This window comes from Notolabrus celidotus, chromosome 2 (assembly GCF_009762535.1).
Source record: "Notolabrus celidotus isolate fNotCel1 chromosome 2, fNotCel1.pri, whole genome shotgun sequence".
NCBI lineage: Eukaryota > Metazoa > Chordata > Actinopteri > Labriformes > Labridae > Notolabrus > Notolabrus celidotus.
In genome coordinates, this window is record NC_048273.1 from 30617701 (window position 1) to 30636876 (window position 19176).

General features: G+C 39.2%; 2 long non-coding RNA genes across 10 annotated transcripts in view; one reads left to right on the top strand and one right to left on the bottom strand.

Moving 5' to 3' along the window:
* Positions 1-1877, top strand: part of LOC117826413 — a 6510-nt gene extending 4633 nt beyond the window's left edge. For 2 of the 3 annotated variants that reach the window (XR_004634038.1, XR_004634040.1), the window contains exon 3: positions 1061-1553. This is a non-coding gene — a long non-coding RNA (uncharacterized LOC117826413). Of the gene's footprint in view, positions 1-1060; positions 1554-1744 lie in introns of those variants that run through there. The other variant, XR_004634041.1, reaches the window with a different exon arrangement.
* The window catches only part of LOC117826399, a 205409-nt gene continuing 186973 nt past the window's right edge, over positions 741-19176 (bottom strand). For 6 of the 7 annotated variants that reach the window (XR_004634035.1, XR_004634032.1, XR_004634034.1 and 3 more), the window contains 2 exons: positions 4749-4834; positions 741-1105 (listed from right to left, as the gene is read on the bottom strand). This is a non-coding gene — a long non-coding RNA (uncharacterized LOC117826399). The remainder of the gene's footprint in view (positions 1106-4748; positions 4835-19176) is intronic. The other variant, XR_004634037.1, reaches the window with a different exon arrangement.

Below are 19176 nucleotides of genomic sequence, written 5' to 3' on the forward strand. Positions count from 1 at the left end.
CTTCATCTTAAATGTCAGTTTTACTTGAAATATCAAGTAAAATAGTGTCCAACTAATCAGTCCAACCAACGTAGATCAGGTAACATAGATTTCCTAGAAACATGTTGATCTAATATGTTTTTTCAAGTTGTTCTACTAAGATTTAGGTTTGTGAAACTTAGAATTGCTTGTTGGTCTCACTAAAAAGGCTTGTCGATTAAACTTAAAGTATGAAGTTGATAGAACTAATTTATCAGTCTTTTACTGTCTTTGTCACCCCAACTAATAAAACTAAGTTTAATGAACTTAGACAAAAGTGGAAACAACTTACATTTATTGGCTTGCTGAACTTAACATTTTAAGGCAGCCAGGTTACAAATTATTTTAAGTTGAACTAACTTATTTTTTTCTTACAGTGTGCAGCTGTTTTCTGTTTTCATTTTGGGGTTGCTTCAGGGGTTTCAACAAAAATTCAGCAACAAGAAATATTTGTAATATAAATTGCCCTTGTGCTGGCATTACTTGCATGAATTATCTGGGACCAAACTTATTCAAAGATGCACAAAAGTCTCTCAAACTTGAACAAACAGATACCTTTTGATGCCATGGATAGGAACTCAAGTGCTCTACCAAAAGTTCTTTATGCAAATAAAGCAGAAATGTATCTCCAGCTCAGGGTTTAAATGACTGAGAAATCTAGAGTTTTAAGTCATGAAAAACTCTGAAAAAAGAAAGAGAAAGAAGAGAACGCTGACATTGTGCAGTGACACAATCACTGGTTGGGACTGAAGGCTTTATTCGTGGTATTAAACATCATGTAAAGACAAATAAACACAACATTTTGAAAAAAAATACAGGAAATCCTTCAGAAACAGGCAGACATGACGGAAGGTTTCCATCTGTGTCATTCTCAGGTTTTTCTGTTTGAACATTTTCCCCCAAAACCTCAGAGAGAGCTTTCATTTCAATTCATTTCAGGTCATTCCAGTTCAGATCCGTTCAGCTCGATTCACTTTAATTCAGTTTGCTTCACCTGGAAATGGCTCACACCACTGACAGCAAGCTCTCATTTACTCTGCAGCCTCTTTGACTCCATCCTGGCTCCATGTTACACCATCAGCATCACCTACAGGGAGACGGAGAAGCAGCGTCAGTGTGTGTGCTGTTGAGGGACAGACCCAGCAGAGAGTCAGGTGTGTGTGGATGTAAAAACATAGACTGCTTGATTTGAAAACTGTACATCTCCAGGAAGTCTACTTTTGAGGAGAAACAGTGAAAACTTAGTGTTCCCTTTGAGCTTTTTCACTTGAAAAACACACATTTGTGGAAATATAGGATGTGTTTTGTTTACTGCACTGGTATGTTGTGCTTTTTTAACTATGAACCTTAGAAAAATATGTAAAAATACAGCTAATACATAAAGATGCAGCAAAAGGGTGTATGTAGTTAAATCAAACCAATGTCCTTACACACACACATGCAAAAATTCAATCATGTCTCTGCCGCTGCCTGAGGGAGACACAGTGTGGAAACCCCACTATAGTGGAAAATCACCTTTTCCATGTTATTTTACACAGCACCATACACACACACACACACGCTCACACACACGCTCACACACACACACACACACACACACACACACACACACACACACACACACACACACACACACACACACACACACACACACACACAGGGATTCTGGCTGCATTTACACGAGGAACCAAGAGATCAGATTTCTTTTTAACTCTTTGTGGTGCAGATCTCACGGCGTCATGGCTGTCTCTGCTGCAGGAGGCAGAGGGGAAAGTGATTTTTATACCAGCATGAAAGGGTCTGTGACTCAAAGAGCTAATGAGATCATGTGACCGGGATGGGCTTGGTGCTGGCAGATTTCTGAGTGTATTGTCCTGATACCTGACATAACTGACAAAATTTAGGACAAATAAATGAATAAAATAATGAAATGGTTATTTTTCACATTCATTCATTATATTTAACTAAGTGTGGCATCAGGGTTATGACATGAAGTGCTGTAGGATCAGCTGTGGTAGTTTCACAAATATATAGCCAGCATATAGAGTATATTATGTATTACTGTAACTACCATTTTTTATGATTGAATTTATTGCAGCTACAGAGCTCTTGTTTTTTTTTTTTTTACCAGTCTTCACATTAGCATGATTTCAAAAGAAACATAACAGCGGAGACAGGGATGATTATACAGGACAGACAAAATAATATGAGTATCTCATAGAGAGAAACTGCTACTCAAAAGCCCCCTAAAAGGATGGTCTGATTCTACAGGACATAACTTTATTCGTTTTTTTGACAAGGATAAAATAAAACAACAAACTCCTCCTGAAGTCTGTGCTGATTTCTTTTCCACTTTGTGATTCATAAGATTACTACAGGAACCAAGGACTCCAGATGAATGATACTGCACGGTACGATAGGATACTGCAAGATACAATATTGCACAATACGACAGGATACAATATTATATGATACAAAAAACTACGATATGATACGAAACGACACTGCACGACACGATACGATACAGTACGATGCGGTATGATACAATACTGTATGATACAATATCGCACGATAGGATATTATAGGACACGATATGAAACAATACGATATGATATGAAACAACACTGCACGATACCATATCGCACAATACGTCACGATATGAAAAAATACACTATGATACGAAACAACACGATAACACACTGCACTGCACGATACGAAACGATACGATACAGTACGATGCGGTATGATACAATACTGTATGATACAATATTGCACAAGAGGATATTATAAGATACGATATGAAAGAACACTGCACTGCACTATACGATATCACACAATACGACGCAATACGACACAATGTGATATTATACCATACGATACGAAAAAATACGATATGAGTCTGAATATGATATAATATGATACGAAACAATACGATGTGATACGAAATGGCACTGGCCGATACGATACATTATGATACAGTACTGCATGATAGGATATTATACGATACGATATGAAACAGTATGATATGATACGAAACGATACGATACGAAACAACACTGCACAATACGATATCGCACAATACAACACAATATGATATTGAACCATAAGATACGAAAAAATATGATACGATACTGTATGATACGATACAATACTGCACGATAGGATACAATATGATACGTTAAAATAGGATACGCTACAATGTGATGTGATGTGAGGCCAGGCAAGGCTACTGATGAGGGCAGGATACAAGAGGATACAATATGATACGGTAAGTAATGTACTCAAAATACTTCCGTTTTTGTTTGGATTAACCAAAAATATGTGATCTTTGGAGAGAAAGTTTATAAGCTTTTTTTGTATATAGCCGGGTCATCTTATCTCTGATGTCCCAAGTCTTCAGCTACGCTGACTCATTGCTAACTTTACCTTCATACATACATAAAAGTGGCATCAATCCTATCAGGGGCATATTTCCCAAAGTGTAAACTATTCTTTTAATGTATAAACCACTGAATTAAATTCAACAAACAATCATGTTGAATCTTATATTGAGTGCAGACTGCATGATTTATCAAAGATTTTCCAGCAGATCACGACAAAAAGCCAAATCTGTGGCAAAACAATAACCGAATCTACCAGCAACAATTACTCTCTGTGAATGTTCATAGATACAATCTTGGAGATGCACTCCTCAAATCCCTTTGGTCTCGTATCTTTACAGCACTTCTCATAGTGTGTATGTAGTCTGTAGACGAGGCATGTCAGAGAAGCAGTGTGACCAGTACAGTAATCTAAAGACTCTTGAAGTTGTATAGCTTGGGTCATGTAAAAATAAGCAGAATTACTGCTAACACAGTTTAGGGGTGTTGAGGCAGTGATACAGGGTTAATGGTTTGAGCTGAAGAAGTCAATAATGGGAATTCAGAGTAATTTCTATTATCTTCATGTTTTTCCTTGTTTATCTTCATTCTGTCCACCTACGTTAATGTGTGGTTGATCTTCTGAGCACAGAGAAGAAGTTAAATGCAGAGGAGTAAATCACAGCAGTGAGTAGATATAAATCACTAGTGAGTGATGGTCTGTTCTCTACTCTTCTGACCGTCTCAGAGGTCTGTGCTGTAATCCAGTGTGTCAAAGAGGAGGGACATGAACAAGCTGAGCATCTCGTGAAATCACTCTGGATTAAACGTCCTCTCTCCAGAGTGTGTTTAGGAAATTAAAGGCCGAGGAGTTTTTTCATAATTGTCAGTTTTATCATTTTATTACAGCTAGCTTTCCTCTGATGGGCTCCCTTTATGATTTATCAAATACAATTACTGCGTGACTTATTTCAGGAGCCTCTCCATAGCTGAGGACCATTAATGTGTGTGTGAGGGAGTGTGTGTGTGTGAATGTGTGTGTGTGTGAGGGAGAGCTCTGGTGTATTTAAATAGCATTAAGTAATTGGAAAAACAGGAAAAGAGGCAGAAAAGCTAAATTGTCTTTGTGGATTTATATCCCCCACCCCCCACCCTGTGTTTCTTCTCTCTCTCTCTCCACTGCTCAGAAATATTCCAGAAGTTTCCAGTTTAAAAGGTAAAACAAGAAGAACTGATGTTGTAACTGATGGGAGAAACTGATTTTGAATAGCTTCACTTATTTATAAGGATATTTAATCTGAAAATAGGGAAAAAAGGGATGGATAAAAGCAAAAAGAAAGGCACAGAGAAGGAAAGAGGTTAATTCCATACCTTCCCCTCTGTGTTAATGAAGTGTAGGTGGCGCCTCGGTCAGTGCAGCTAATTGAACAGTGGAGATTACAGCAGGCGCTGCTCCTCTGTGAAAAGAAGGCAGTGTTCATTAGTGGTTGCCATATAATATTAATTCTCTGTAGAAATATGTAGATGCTAATCTACGGCAAGAGCCGCTGGGATGATTTTAAAGCCTTCAACGTGTACTGTGGTTGCAATAACTCAAACAATTACTGCACGAAAAGAGGGGAGTTTAGGGCTGCCTGTGTTCAATCGTAGCTCTCATGTTCTGGTGAGCTTCTGTTTTTCTTTGACACTGAAATGTTTTAATGTGTCAACAAAAACACAGGACTAAGTTCAATTAACACATAATATATTGCTTTAATGCACCTTGACAAATATATTGGTCCATTGTTGGTGCTCAACAAACCTCTTATTATGTGACTAAATGTACTCTATGAGGAGGTTACTGCTACATAAACTGTTTCAGTCAGAGCAATGTCACAAAAAGATGGCTGTACAGATGGTTTGCTAGCATTCGACACGCAGTCAATTGTACTGTATCGTGTCGTTTCTTATTAAATCTTATGGTATCATACTGTAATATATCATATATCGCAACAGCTTATTGAGACCAAGTGGCAACCTCCGGCCTGGAGAATTGAAGCTCATGCGGAAGTGTTAAAAACTGCAGTTTGTCAAGTGTCCACTTACTGAAAAGACAAATAGACCGGAAAATCCTTACAGCAGAAATAAACATGTTTACAGCCTGGTAAAAAAATGAGTGCAGTCTGGATAGCTGTATGGGGGGTGAAATTTCTCATTACGCTGCAATTTTGAAGATTTTAAGATTACGAAAAACATAATCCATGATCGTTTCAAAGATCGACTACAAAGTTGTCCTTTCTACCTTTCTGCAGTATTAACCATACAGTTTTTTGTTTCAGCAGTCCCTTTAATCGCTCTGCTAAACTTCTCACTCTGGGGCCTTCACATTTTGTGGTATTAAAGCTAGGGTTGGTAGTCTCGGAAAACTAGCATGAATTTGAATGTAGCATTTCCTCAGGACTCCGTCTAACCCCCTAGATGTTCTTAATTCCTACAGTGTTGACAGTCAGTGAAGGCATCAGGAGAGGTGTAGAGTGTGCGAGCGGGAGAGAGGAGAGACAAGAGGAGAAGTTTTTCATTCATTCAAACATTGATTGTTGCTTTGTTGGTTGGCGTGATCACGGCCGACAGTGACCGGTTATTAAAACTCAACGTGTTCACGAATCGGCTCGTCATCCCTACAGCGTCCGGACGGACGCTACGATACATATACATTTTCTGAAACTACTAAATCATTAATTCTTTTGCTTGTCAGAGCCTCTGTGGTGAGAGCTTTTTAGACTCTGATCCGGACTACAGTCCTGAGCAAAGCACCTCATCGGGTCAGAGGGGACAAGCCCGAGGTCGAGCGAGAGGGGCAGTAAATAGAGGCAGGGTAAGCAGAGGCAGGGGACGGGGACTCGGAGTGCACGCTGGGGAAATGTACATGCAGGAGGCGGGCAGAACGGCAGGACGGGATTTGAATGGTTTCAAATTTTGGGACCCAAAAAACGGTGATTGGTTGGTGTTTTCCCAGGTTTACTCCGGCTGTAGATAGCAGCTTTTCTTCGCTCTTTTTTAAGAACACATTATGTATTGATTGCCATCAGGACATAAAGATCATTTTAACCAGTATAACAAAAAGTGTATCTAAATCTGACTACCAACCCCAGCTTTAACAATGGATGTCACTTTATGTACGTTATCATCTGAACATCTCTCTGTCTGTCATTGTCTTTTTGATCTCTTTCTGCTTCTCCCTATAACCAAATGTCTCAATCCATCCAGCAGAAGATGACTGTCCACAAGTGACTCTGGTTCTGTATGAGGTTTCTGCCTGTTACAGGAAGTATTGTTACCTCTGTTACCAGGTTCTCATTATCTTTCATACAAAGTATGTATCTCGAATAACATTTAACGTGATTTGGTGTTAGATCAATAAAAAAATATTGATTTATTGACTCAGACCTGACAAGATTAATTTGATAAATAATGTTTATTTCTGTTTGTTTTTCATTAATATAAACATTAGATAGTGTAATGAATTTCTTTGATTGTATTAGAGGGCGGTACTCCGAGCAGGCACATCTCATCTGTGTTGTGAATGTGAACTACCCTCTTGATTGTCAACATTAGCCGAGGACAGTCCAAACTCTCCTTATAGGTTTTTGTCCTGCTTGTAATGTCTTGTGAAACTATCCATATCTTCTATTATGTCCTCTCCTCTGCAGTTCATTTATATTCTCTTGTGCCCATACACCGTAGAGGAGTGATAGTAAAGTAAGAATTAATACTTCAGCCAATGTCTTTCCTATTAAGGCCACTGACTTAGTGATGAGTCAGTGGGAACAGAGACTTATAAAGATATTAGGTGGGGACTTAAATAAAGTGATACAGTGTGATTCAAAGGCTGTGTTTTCATTTCAATGCTGCCAATGTTGAAGGACATAGGTGTGCAAAACAAGATTACATGATTTAAAGGAGCACTCTAGTAGCATTTTATTGCTGCCTCTGGCATTCAGTGTTATTTTCATGAATTTAATTTGTATCTTTTCAGGATGTGACTTTCATTCCTACAGTTCTTTTTTTTTTCTCTCATTCTAAAGGGGGATTCTGGGAAGTACGGAGCATGTAATGAAAGCTGGGTGGAATACCCTGAAGGATATCTTCTACTGCAAGACAATACAAAACAGGAAACGCTATTTACTTTTACTCAAAATAAACCGATCTTCTTTCAATTTCAGAATAAAACCTTAAAATGTATATATTTGTAAGACCTAATGTTTTAAATGTTTAGTCCCAACAGGTGGACAGGAGCCTGGATGGAGCAGAGAACAAGCAGCAGTGACCCTGACTCATTCATCCAGTTTCCTGAATCTGCACCCGCTGCAAATAGAACTCAGTGTAAACTCAGCACGTCTTCATCAGGACAAAAACAAAACTCCTCTCTTCTTCTGTCACTTTTCTAACCCCAGCGAACCCTCTTCCATCGCCCCCCCTTCGTTTGCCTGTCCAGCTCAGTGGGACCCTCTCTCTCTCTCTCTCTCTCTCTCTCTCTCTCTCTCTCTCTCTCTCTCTCTCTCCCCGTCTCTCTCTGCCTCTCTCGCCCCCCTCCCTCGGGGCAGAAGTAAACCACGCCTTGAGGCCCTGCTCCCATTGTGTGTCCTCTGCTACTTCTGTTTGGGGCCTTTGTGTGCCGCTAATCAGCCGTGGGGCCATGCTCAGCCCCGAGTGTGTGTCCGCTAGTGTGAGTGTTTCTGTAAGTGTGTGTGCATGTGTGTGTGTGTGTGTGTGTGTGTGTGTGTGTGTGTGTGTGTGTGTGTGTGTGTGTCTCTCTGTGTCCCTTGCCCTCATTACGTAGCCACACTGGGAGGCCAGCATGGGAAGTTTCTGCTGCACTATACACCTCCCTCCATCCCTCTATCTCCCCCTCTTCTCTCTTTCCTTCCTCCTAGCTGTCCATCACTGCCCCCCCCCCATCTCACCAACACAAGACTTTTAGTCACACTGGCCATGATTTTAAAATAAAAAAACACCTGTTAACCTGAATTAAACATCCTGAGTTCAGTTTTTTTTTTTTTTGGGTCTGAAAACAGTCGCTGGATTATGAAACTAAAATTTCTTCATACAAAGTTACAAGACATCTGTATTACAACTTTACGTGTGATCAAATGTGCTTCTTGTTTACAGTTTGGGCTATGAATATGTGCCATGCTGTCAGGGCGTTAAAAAAATCAATCCACATTCACACACATTTTTAACAGCCGTTATATTAAGACTCCCTTTTTACTCTAAACATGTTCTTCATTGTGTCCCATGCACTGTGGAGGACCTCAACTTTTTATGTAACTTCATGTTTTGTCCATGAATTCATTATGCAACATTGCAAGTGAGCTGATGTCACAGCCACCTTATGCAGATATAATTTATAAGAAGCTGCTATTTCCACAGTTAAATATGAAGTGCTCAATTGTTCTAGAGATCAAATACCATGTTTTCTCAGTTAATCTTACACACACATTTTTGTTTATACCTATTATACGGACGTTCCGAAGCAAGTAATTTCCAAGACATTTAAATGGACATTCAAAATCAGACAACACAACGAGTCTGAAGGTCAGAAAACACTCAGGGAAAAACCAGTACCGAGCACAATTTAACACGGCTAAATTGGATCACTGAATCTGCAGGTTACAATGTCAAACTGGTATGCCCATTGTACCTAACATTAGCAGAGCTAACACCACCAGCCTTCAGTTCTCCTTGCAGGTTCACATCCACATGTCTGTGCTGGTCGAGCGGTTACACGCCAGTTTAACCAGTCACAGCCTTCATAAAACTTTATCTTCATTTTCTTCATTAATCCGCCAAACTGCACGGCGCTACGAGACGCCATCTGTGCTTGTTTACATCCGAGGAGTAGAGCATTAGAGCACCTTATTTGATTGAAAGACAATGGAAACATGCGGAGAGGCTGGGGGATGGCATACACTAAATATTGCGCGGACTGGTAGTTGATCCTATGACTAATGTAATGACTCTGTACATGGGGCACCTGCTCTACCGACTAAGCTGAACCAGTGACCCCTTTTACAAACTTAAAGCAGACATCTGCAACATTTTGTTTTAATGTATTAGACTGCCAGACAGAATCTTAAGTATTTAAAGAGTATGTTTCAAGTTGAGCAAACATGTAAGGTTGTTCTGAAACGAATACGTACAGAAACAAAGACGTCTGAATAGGGCAGGAGTTGGTTATTTAAAGGGGTGATTAGTCATTCTAGGGTGATTTGAAAACAAACCATCAAATTAAATCCCTAGAGAGCGTGTTCTTTGTATGGAGAGTTTCTCCTCTTTGGACAAAGGTTACTGAACAGTAGGCTGAATGAGTCTGGAAGCTCTTTTGTTCCTCCTGCCACGAAGCTTTAAAATTCTGAGGATGAATCAGCTGATGATGAGTAGTCACACGAATGAAGATAGTGATACTGCTACTTCACAATGATTTATATTATTTCATGTTAGTACATTTGTCCTTGTGTCCTTTGTTTTATTTAGTTAATTATCTGTATTGGTCAAGTGTTTGTACGTTCTACTGGTGGGAGCCAATAGAGTTGAGTCACATAACATTTCCCCCTTAAAATGCAAAACCCTGTTTCAGCAAAGAGTCTAAGAAAACATCATCACTGCACACGACAGACACAAGAAACAAGTAAATGATGGGAAAATAAAAAGTGAATGATTATCGATCATTTCATCATGAATTTACCGGACTTCTCTCTGCGCTTTGTTGCTCCCCCAGTCAGCCACTGTTTCCCTGCAACTCCCCCTCCACTTCACCTCCTTCTCATCTGTCCATCCTTTCTTTTCTCTCTCTCTCACTCCCAAGCTTCCCCTCCTCCTTCTCACATACATGATGTATCACCTGTCCCTCTGTGAGTGTGTGTGTGAGAGTGTGAGTGTGTGTGTGTGTATCTGTACTGGTGCCCAATGGGGTTTTAGCCACTGGAGCTCTTTGACTTGAGGACAAGCGTTGTCTGTTCATTGCTCATCTAACACACACACTCACAGTCCCAGTCACACACAGACACACACTCACAGTCACACACACAGTCACATACCCTCTCTCTCTCTCTGCAGCTACACTCCTTTCTCAGGTTTCAGTGTGGGTCTGAGAACATCTCTCTCTCTTGTTTCTTCCTTCACCCGAGTTATCACACACTGCTCGCCCTCTTCTCCTGTGCAACAACTTGGCTCCGTGTCATCAGGTTCGTCAGCTTACTGACCCACATTCATGTCACAGCACATAATGAGGTTGTTCTGGTGCTCTGTTACTCAGTGTAAACAAGAATCTGAATTGGTTGCTCAGAAAAACACAAATAATCAGATGGGAACATAGATTTCCACTTCCACAGCTCCTATAGAGCCCATGCTCACTTCTTCAAGCCACGAGGATATAATTCAATTCAAACATCGTCATTGTTTTTTAATCCTGAAATGTTTCAATTTAGCTCATATTTATGGCCCCTTGTGCATGCAGAGTTACTAAAAATCGTCCTAGTTTACGTCTTTGGTGTGGTGAAACACTAATTACGCCGTAAAGGTGTCTAAAAATAAAAGAGCTTGGTTTTGTTGAATCAGCATTTGTCTTTGAGTTCAACATCTAGTCACCATTTCAAAACAAATTCAAGTTTTGGTTTAGAAACATCAGAAGCGCAAAAAAAACTTTAACAGGAAAAAAAACTGCTGTTAAGAAATATTTCCATAGCAGGTTTTGCAGCTAGAGTTTCAAAAAGGCCATGACTTATACATGCTTTATCTATTGAATGTTTCAGTTTAGTGCATTGAGGGCATCAGCCGGAGAACGTGAGGGATGCAGAGACAGGAGAGAAAAAAGACAAAATCTACTCTCAGGTTTTTCTAGTTAAAAGATATGAGTACATTTTGGTACTCTGTCTTCTGATAATTACAAATGTATCCACATTTTCAAATATATTGGCTGTTGATATTTGACACCGCTCCTTAACTAGAAGTAGTTACAGATGTCTGGTATAGATAGCAGTTTTGCATTTCATCCTCGCAATGGCATTTTGCCATTTTTGTTGCAAAACATTTATAGAGTAGCATGTAAGTGTGAAAACTCTATTTTAAAGTTGTGCTGCTTTTAAAAACCTGGAAAAGACACATCCAACAGAAACAAGATGTTCAGAACTCCAATTTTAAAGGGCAACTTAGTATATTTGAGTTTGACCATCAGCCATATTTATAGAGATATATAATACAATTAACATAAATCAGTCCTGTTACTCAAACTTCTCATTGATGCATTTACTTTAAAAACTGAACAAAAATTCTACAATAGTTGGGATTATCCATAGTGCTCATTTAATGTTCATTACATTTTTCTTAACTTGTCCTCAAAGTGTGTCTCAAAGGTTAAGTTAGGACACACAGATCTTTGGGCCGAAGTTAAACAGTCTCACTTCACCACTTTGTTCTTGTGATGCAAACAAACATGCTAATGCTTCAGCCTAGTGCAGGGCTTCATTAAAGCAAAGCAGATCTGCGTGTGTGCTACTTCACATTTCTAGATATTCAACGGGGAGTTTTTGATTTTGTTGGTAAAGGTGGTTCTGGCACTACCCGTCATGGTTTGAGTAACATTTTCTCATGTTAAACACTATCAAAGAGGTAAAAAAGTTTTGGTGAAGCTGGAGGAGAAGGAGTAAGATGAAGCAGACACAGTGAAGAGAGCAGAAAGAGGGGGAAAAAAGGAGAAGACTCCACTCTCTTGCTTCATTCCCTCCAAACTTGTAATGGAGGTTTGATTAGCAAGCATGTAATGTACTTTGCCCCCACGGAGGGAGACCGAGGGGGAGGAGGGTGAAAAGAGGCGAGAGATGGAAGGAGAGGTATAGCAGGAAGGAGGAGGACTGTATATAGGCTGCCCTCTCAGCAGGTCTCCTCCTCTCCCCTCCTCCCTCCTCCACTTTATTCCTCAACTCCCTCTGAACAGGACACAAGTTTCCCCCCTGGTCGAAAAACCTCCCATCACCTCCTCTGCCTACACACACACACACACACACACACACACAGAAGCCTAACGCCATCTCTCCCCCCCCCCCTATAGCTGCACCATGCTGTGTAAGCGGTGGGTGTGGGTGGGGTAGGATGGGGTTGGAGGTCAGAAGCAGGAAGAGGGTTTTTGGGGGGTTGACCGCCCCTGTTAACAAGCTACACGTCTGTATGCAGGAAGTTGTTTGTGCACAGAAACAATGCCAGTTTATTTGAATCCAGCAGAGAAACGTAGGTGGTGTGGTCACTCTGTGATTTTAGGGTTAAAGGCTAAAGAAAATGTTGAGGTAGCATCCATCAGTGTGTTGGTTTTACAGACAGGAAAGATCAGATACTACAAATCAGGAAGGAAAAAAAAGCCAATTCTGAGACCAGCTAAATTAAATATCTACCTTCTTTTTTACTATATATCCCAGATGACAAGGTTGAAATGTATTCTTTCTGCAAGTATCTCAACTTTACAGGCCCACTTCTTTCATTTCTGTAGGATGGTATAGTTGTAATAGTTTAAAATGTTGACGATTCTAGATTCTTTGTAAATATTGTTATACTTTTTAAAGGACTTTTTAAAAATGTGACTATTACCGATGTTTTCTTGCAGGTTTGAAATGGCCCTGCAATATCTGCACTTATACCTGACGCTTCCTCTTTTACACATGGTTTCCATCACTGTGCTCTTTCATGCATGTAAAACACTCAGTAACTCATAACTTATTATTGTGTTAAATATTTGATTGTGATTGGTCAACACCCAGAACAACTGTGATTATTCTCAAAAGAAAAAGCGAGTTTAGGGACAACCTGATCACACAAGACCTATCAAATCAATCCATCATTCAATCAATCAATCAATCAATCAATCAATCAAACTTTTTTTATATAGCACCTTTCATACAAATCAAATGCAACCCAAAGTGCTTTACAGTGATTGAAAAACAAGAAAGAAGCAGAAATAAAACAATGGCAAGACATATTAGGGGAAATAATAATACTACTACTACTACTAATAATAATAATAATAAAAAAAAAAAAATAATAATAAAATTAGTAATACTAAAAAATAAAAATAAAATGAAATAGAGACTAATGCACAACAACAATAAAACATGTGTAATTACACTAATTTAAAGCATCAAAATTAAAAATAGAAATAGTTAAAATAGATTTAAAAAGGGTAAGGATAAGAGTTGAAAATAAAACCATGGAAAGCTGTCCGGCACATTTCATCTCAGCCTGTTGACACTGTGGCAAAAATGTTAGCGTCCAGCTCAGGCTGTTCTTTAGAGTTAGAAAATAGAGACTATTAGTGGGCACAGATGTGAGAGAAGCCTGAAGAGCTACTGGGCTGCAAACATCTCTGATAGGGGAAAGTTGAGTGACATCCTGGGGCTGGTGAGAGCATCTCTAAATTGCAGATCATAACAAAGTAACTGAACCCATAAGCAGCTGTGATAATAGCAAGATTATTAAAAGTTAGGATTTTGCCTAATTTATATTTAATGTCAGCAAGCTCAGAGAAGAAGAAGAGGAGCTGAATGAGGACAGAAATGTCAACATAAATATCACTACTGAAGTCACTTTATCTCACATTATCTTCAATGTCCAGCTTAATGTGAAGTACAGCAAATAAGAAGGCTGACTAGCTAGCTTCACTGTGAGTAGTATGTATAATGTATAATGTAACCAGGGTGAAGCAGAGGTTCACTACACATTATCACTCACTTATCATCAGCCCGTTCTTTTGTAAATATAAGTTGTAGTTTTATGGTGTAAGAAACCGATTGAGCTGCACAGTTAATTGTAGTTTTATCGTCATCGTACTTTGATAATAAACACATGACAGTTTGAATTTATCATGATGATTAAGAACATTTATTCTATGTTAATATTTAATCTGTTACATGAAGGCCTTGGTTTGTTAGCCATGCTTTTACACCATTGCGATGCGGTCAGATGAAGCTAGAGCTAACTATCAGTTACCCTCAGGTTAAATGTTGTCGCTTCAGTGATGAAAGTAAAAATTATTTTGTACATATTTTTAATTTAAAAAAAACTATCATTGAAGTCTTATATATACTGTTAAAGATAAGTTAATTCATCACACTTAGTATCAGTATAACATGATTGAGCAAATTTGATCTCACTGTTATATCATGCAGCTCTGTAACAAACCATGTTGGTTTCTTAACTCTACAAAAAAAGTGAGATACAATCCCGTCTATGATCATCTAACCTTCTTAAGATCACAGATGACCTCCTGTATCCTGAATGTCAGACAGCTCACGTATCCCTAAAAGAATTTAAAGAACACTTTTTCAAATCTGTTATAAAAGATGAACAATACAAGTGTCTCTCTCCATCCCTGTGTGCCTCCCACCACGCCAGATCAGTGTTTCTCTTTCCCCCTCTGCCTCGCTGTGCTGTCGGCTCAGGGTGTGAGCAGAACAACGTTAATGTGTGGAGACACCTGACAAGCCCGCTGGCCTTTAGGGCTCAGCCTAATCACTCTGGACCCAAACCCATCGGGAATTAAACCTGCAAAACCAAACAGTCACTGTGGGAGCTGGCTGGCATCTGCTGGGGCTGCTCAAACGGCTGCAGGCTGCACATCGATGAAAATAATGCACTCTTTAAAATAGTACAAAAAACTGAACTGTTTGCAAAATGACATGTCGATGGAAAACAAAACTTTGAAGTTTTAGAGTTTTCAAGAAGAACAAGAGCAGCAGAAAACATGACATTTTCTAATTTGTGGATTTCTGACACGTTTTTGTTCATAAAAATGAACCAAGTTTCAATTATTTGCAAGCACAAGAAAAGACAAGTAGGGCAGCTTACCACTACTTTCAGTATTGATTCATCTGCACAGGATTTCCAAGATCAATCTGATTTCAGATAGGTCCAGAAATTGTTCACAGGTTTTGATAAATGCGTATGACAGTTTCTAGAAATGTCTTCAAAATGTTTCTTTTCTCCAACAAACAATTTCATCCCTCAACATTCATCTTTAAATCTCATAGATAACATATAAAAACAACAAACCCTCACAGAAAGCCTTCAAACAACTCACGTTTGATATTTTCGTTCATTTAAATGAGTGATTGGGTATCAGGTTTTTTGCGTTAAAATGTGTAAAAATGTGCGTTTTTCAAGATTTGACTGCAAATCGAACCGCATTAACGTCTCAGGGTTGAAAACGCCACACATGTTCAAACATATTCATGTGCAGTTGTCTAATTTTATATAGCAGCAGAGTCTGATAAATGCGGGCTTAAGACAACATAAAGGAGGTGTGACAGCTGGAGGTCAGGAGTCAGAGTGAGGATGTCGCTGTAATGTGTTTGAACGAGCATTAAAGCCTCTTTTTCACCATTCAGAGTACAGTAGTGCGTTGACTTTAAAATTAAAGGGGATTTTCGGCTGTTTAAAGTACAGTAGCTTGTTAACTCTGATATCTGTTAAGCCACACTGGGCCCCTTTCCTCTCCTCTCTCTCTCTCTCTCCCTCTCTAACTCCCTCTCTCAAAATGCCCTCATTAATTTTAGATTGGCTCTAAATGAGTCCCCTTCATCGGGGCCGAGGTTCTCTAAATTAGATTCATTTATATTTAAATTGTGAAACAGGCGTGGTTAATGAGAGAATCATTATTTTTGGGGTCATTTTAGATGGGCTGATAGTTGGACAGCTCATTGCTGTGTGGAGAGAAGCCACCAGAGGAGGCACGCATGATGTGAGGAGCACAGGAACAGGGCTTTGAGAGTTTCTGACTGACACTGAAAAAATGAGTACTCACAGGATTGAAAAATAAAGGTGTTTCGATGAAAAAGATCCCGATGAAAGCACGGTTTTGGAAAATAGAATTAAGGTGAAAATGTCGGAAAAAAGACTAGATTTTGAGAACAACTGAAAGATGTATTCATGAGGAAAGTCACAGGTCAGAAACAAATAAATGGGAAGTAGTGTTTTTAGTGCAAACATTTCAAATACTGCTTCCTTTTTGCATGATTTGCATGATTCATTTATGATTTTTCTCTTTTACTTTGGAAGACAGAATATCCCTGACTGTCACACACAACATTTCCTTGTTTCCTTTGCTGACACCTCATTTAACCCTCTTAAACTAATGTGTCACTTTCCACACATCTGTGTAGTTTTCAGCGCCCCATGTGCCAAAAAACGCATTACAAGACACACATGTTGACTTAACAGGTGCCTCTTTTGACGCATGATGCACCGACAAAAGCAGCGGGACGCCTCTCGACCTAAACTGCCAAAACTAGTGTTGAAAATTTCACATGTGAGAAAAAAAGAAAAGAGGACGTGAGGTGAAACAACAGAGCTTCCCCACCCCCCCTCGTCCCCGTGAATCCCTCCATCCTTCTCATAAAAAACACAAATCACACAGGGCTTTACAGCTGCACGTCTCCTTACAAGGCGTCTTACGGCTCTCAGCATCCTATAGCAACCCCCAGCTTCTCCCCGCCAGGAATTTGACTGTTAGGAATCTAAGTGCCAGGCGTTTAAAACCTGAGGAATGCTATTGTTCTGGTCACAGCTGCACTAGCGCTGGCCTGGCTACTGCTGCCACTGTGTGTGTGTGTGTCTGTGTGTGAAGAGTGTGTGGCAGAGAGGGGAAGAATAGGGGGAGGTGGAGGAAGGAGGGCGGTAGGAGTCGAAGGTGTGAAAAAGGCAACTTTACGCGTTTCCAGTGCTCGGCGGTCTCATGACAAAGCAGCACATAGTTGACAGCGAGTTGACACATTCCTCAGACGGCAGAGCTCTCTCCACCTTTTCTCTCTCTTCTTTTATCGTGCTCCAGTATCATACGTCTCGTTTTATATCTATCGCTCTCTCTCTCTCTCTCTCTCTCTCTTAGATATTGGAAAAATGTGTAAGTATATAAAAGGTATATGTGGTATTTAGCCAGGAGAATGTGTAGAGAAAAAGTGATGGATTTAACCCACAGGATGTGAAGGATGTCTCTACTTTTATTTATATATGAAGGCTTTTTTAGAAATATGATGTGTTTCAGTTTGTAAAAGTGAAGGTGGAATAATGTTAGAATAAGCAACACATTGTTTTATTTGTTCGTAGGGTTTCTGGTGTTTAATCGAGTTTTCTTGACATCACTTGGGGACTAAAATAAAGTAGTTCGGTCCACTTAAGTTGATCCTAATGCTGCTATTTGACTTCAAGCAAGGAAATAAAAAGTTCATTTAGAATCTGTTTTTATTGAGGTTACTTTAACACTCACAAGTTGAGTTGTCTTGTCCACTAATTCTGACATCTCTCCTACTCCTATCCTCTGTGTTTATTGGATGTAAGCAGCTCTCTGAGACCTTGATTTGTTTATTATTGCTTTATTATTGCTTCATCTGCTGAAATCACCTGCCAGCCCGTACTAATGACGGCAAACTAAAGCATCACTTTCCAAGTGCATACTTTGTAGATTTGTTGAGCTTGTAATTGAAACAGAAGAAAGATGTACTGTAACAAAAGGAAAAAATAAAGTTTCCTAAAGGTTCACTCAGCGTTTCTTTCTCTTGAACTATCAGCCCTGATGTTATCGTCACAGTTTCCTCTCTTTCACGTTAAACATTCTGAGGTCACACCATCAAACTGGGCTTCAGTGCATCTTCATGACAACCATAAACACTCCAACAAGTGAAGATGTGATGATTTTGAAGGCCTGTTTTTTTTTTCTTTATTATTTTTCTTTTTCAAAATCTCTCAAGTCAAATTATTTCTACCTGAATTAAAATATGTAATACATCGTAAAAGAATATAAGCTTGTAACTAGTTCTTCACATTGTTCATGCAAAGTTAACAATCACCCTTGATAGTTTTACTGTCGCCTTCCTCTACATCATATTCCATGACAGCTTTTATGTACACGTCCTTTGCATAGTTTCATCTTGTGGGAGCATTTTCTATTGATTTTATTTACACATAAAAATCATGTAAGAGGAATGAGAGAGAACTTATTATTATAATTATTATTATTATTATTATTACTACTATTTATTTATTTTATTTTCATTTATTTTTTCTCTTTCTTTGTGGACTGTTTTATTATTATTTTTGCACTACTTTGTTGTATTTTGTAGTTTTTTATTTGTTGGTGCTTTTTTCTGTTGTTTTTCTTTTTATTATTTGTGTGTTTTTCCTTTTGATATGTTGTTCCTACTCGTGCCTTGTTACTTGTTATTTGTCCACCCTGCCACTTCCTCACCCCTTTCTTTTAAAGCACATTTCTTGCAAAAAAATAAGAAAATAATAGAATGAGGGAGAACTGCCTAACACCCACCAGATGCTTGTAGAGTTTCATTCTCCAGGCTGTTATTAAAGTAATTAATTGCAGGGGAGAATACATAATTATAAACAACATTTATGTTTCAGACTTATTAAACAGGACACTACTCGGCAGCCCAGCATCCTTAAATACACGTCAGTTATACAGTAGAAGTATATCAAAATACACTCATGCGTTTAAAAGCTGTCCTATTTTATGACGATGAGTGTAACGTATCCATACGCCGGATAATATGTGTGTAAATGTAAGTGGAACGTTCTGCGTAGATTTAAAGGACCCCCAGCTCTGCTCTCGGTTTCCTGTATGATACAAGCAGCAGGAGGAGGAACAGAAGCAACAGTAGTGAGGTTGCAGGGTTCCCCCCTCTCTCTCCTTCTCTCTCTCTCTCTCTCTCCCTCTCTCTCTCTTTCTTTCTAGTAATTACCATCCAGCTGCTCGGAGGAACAATGCTTGGCT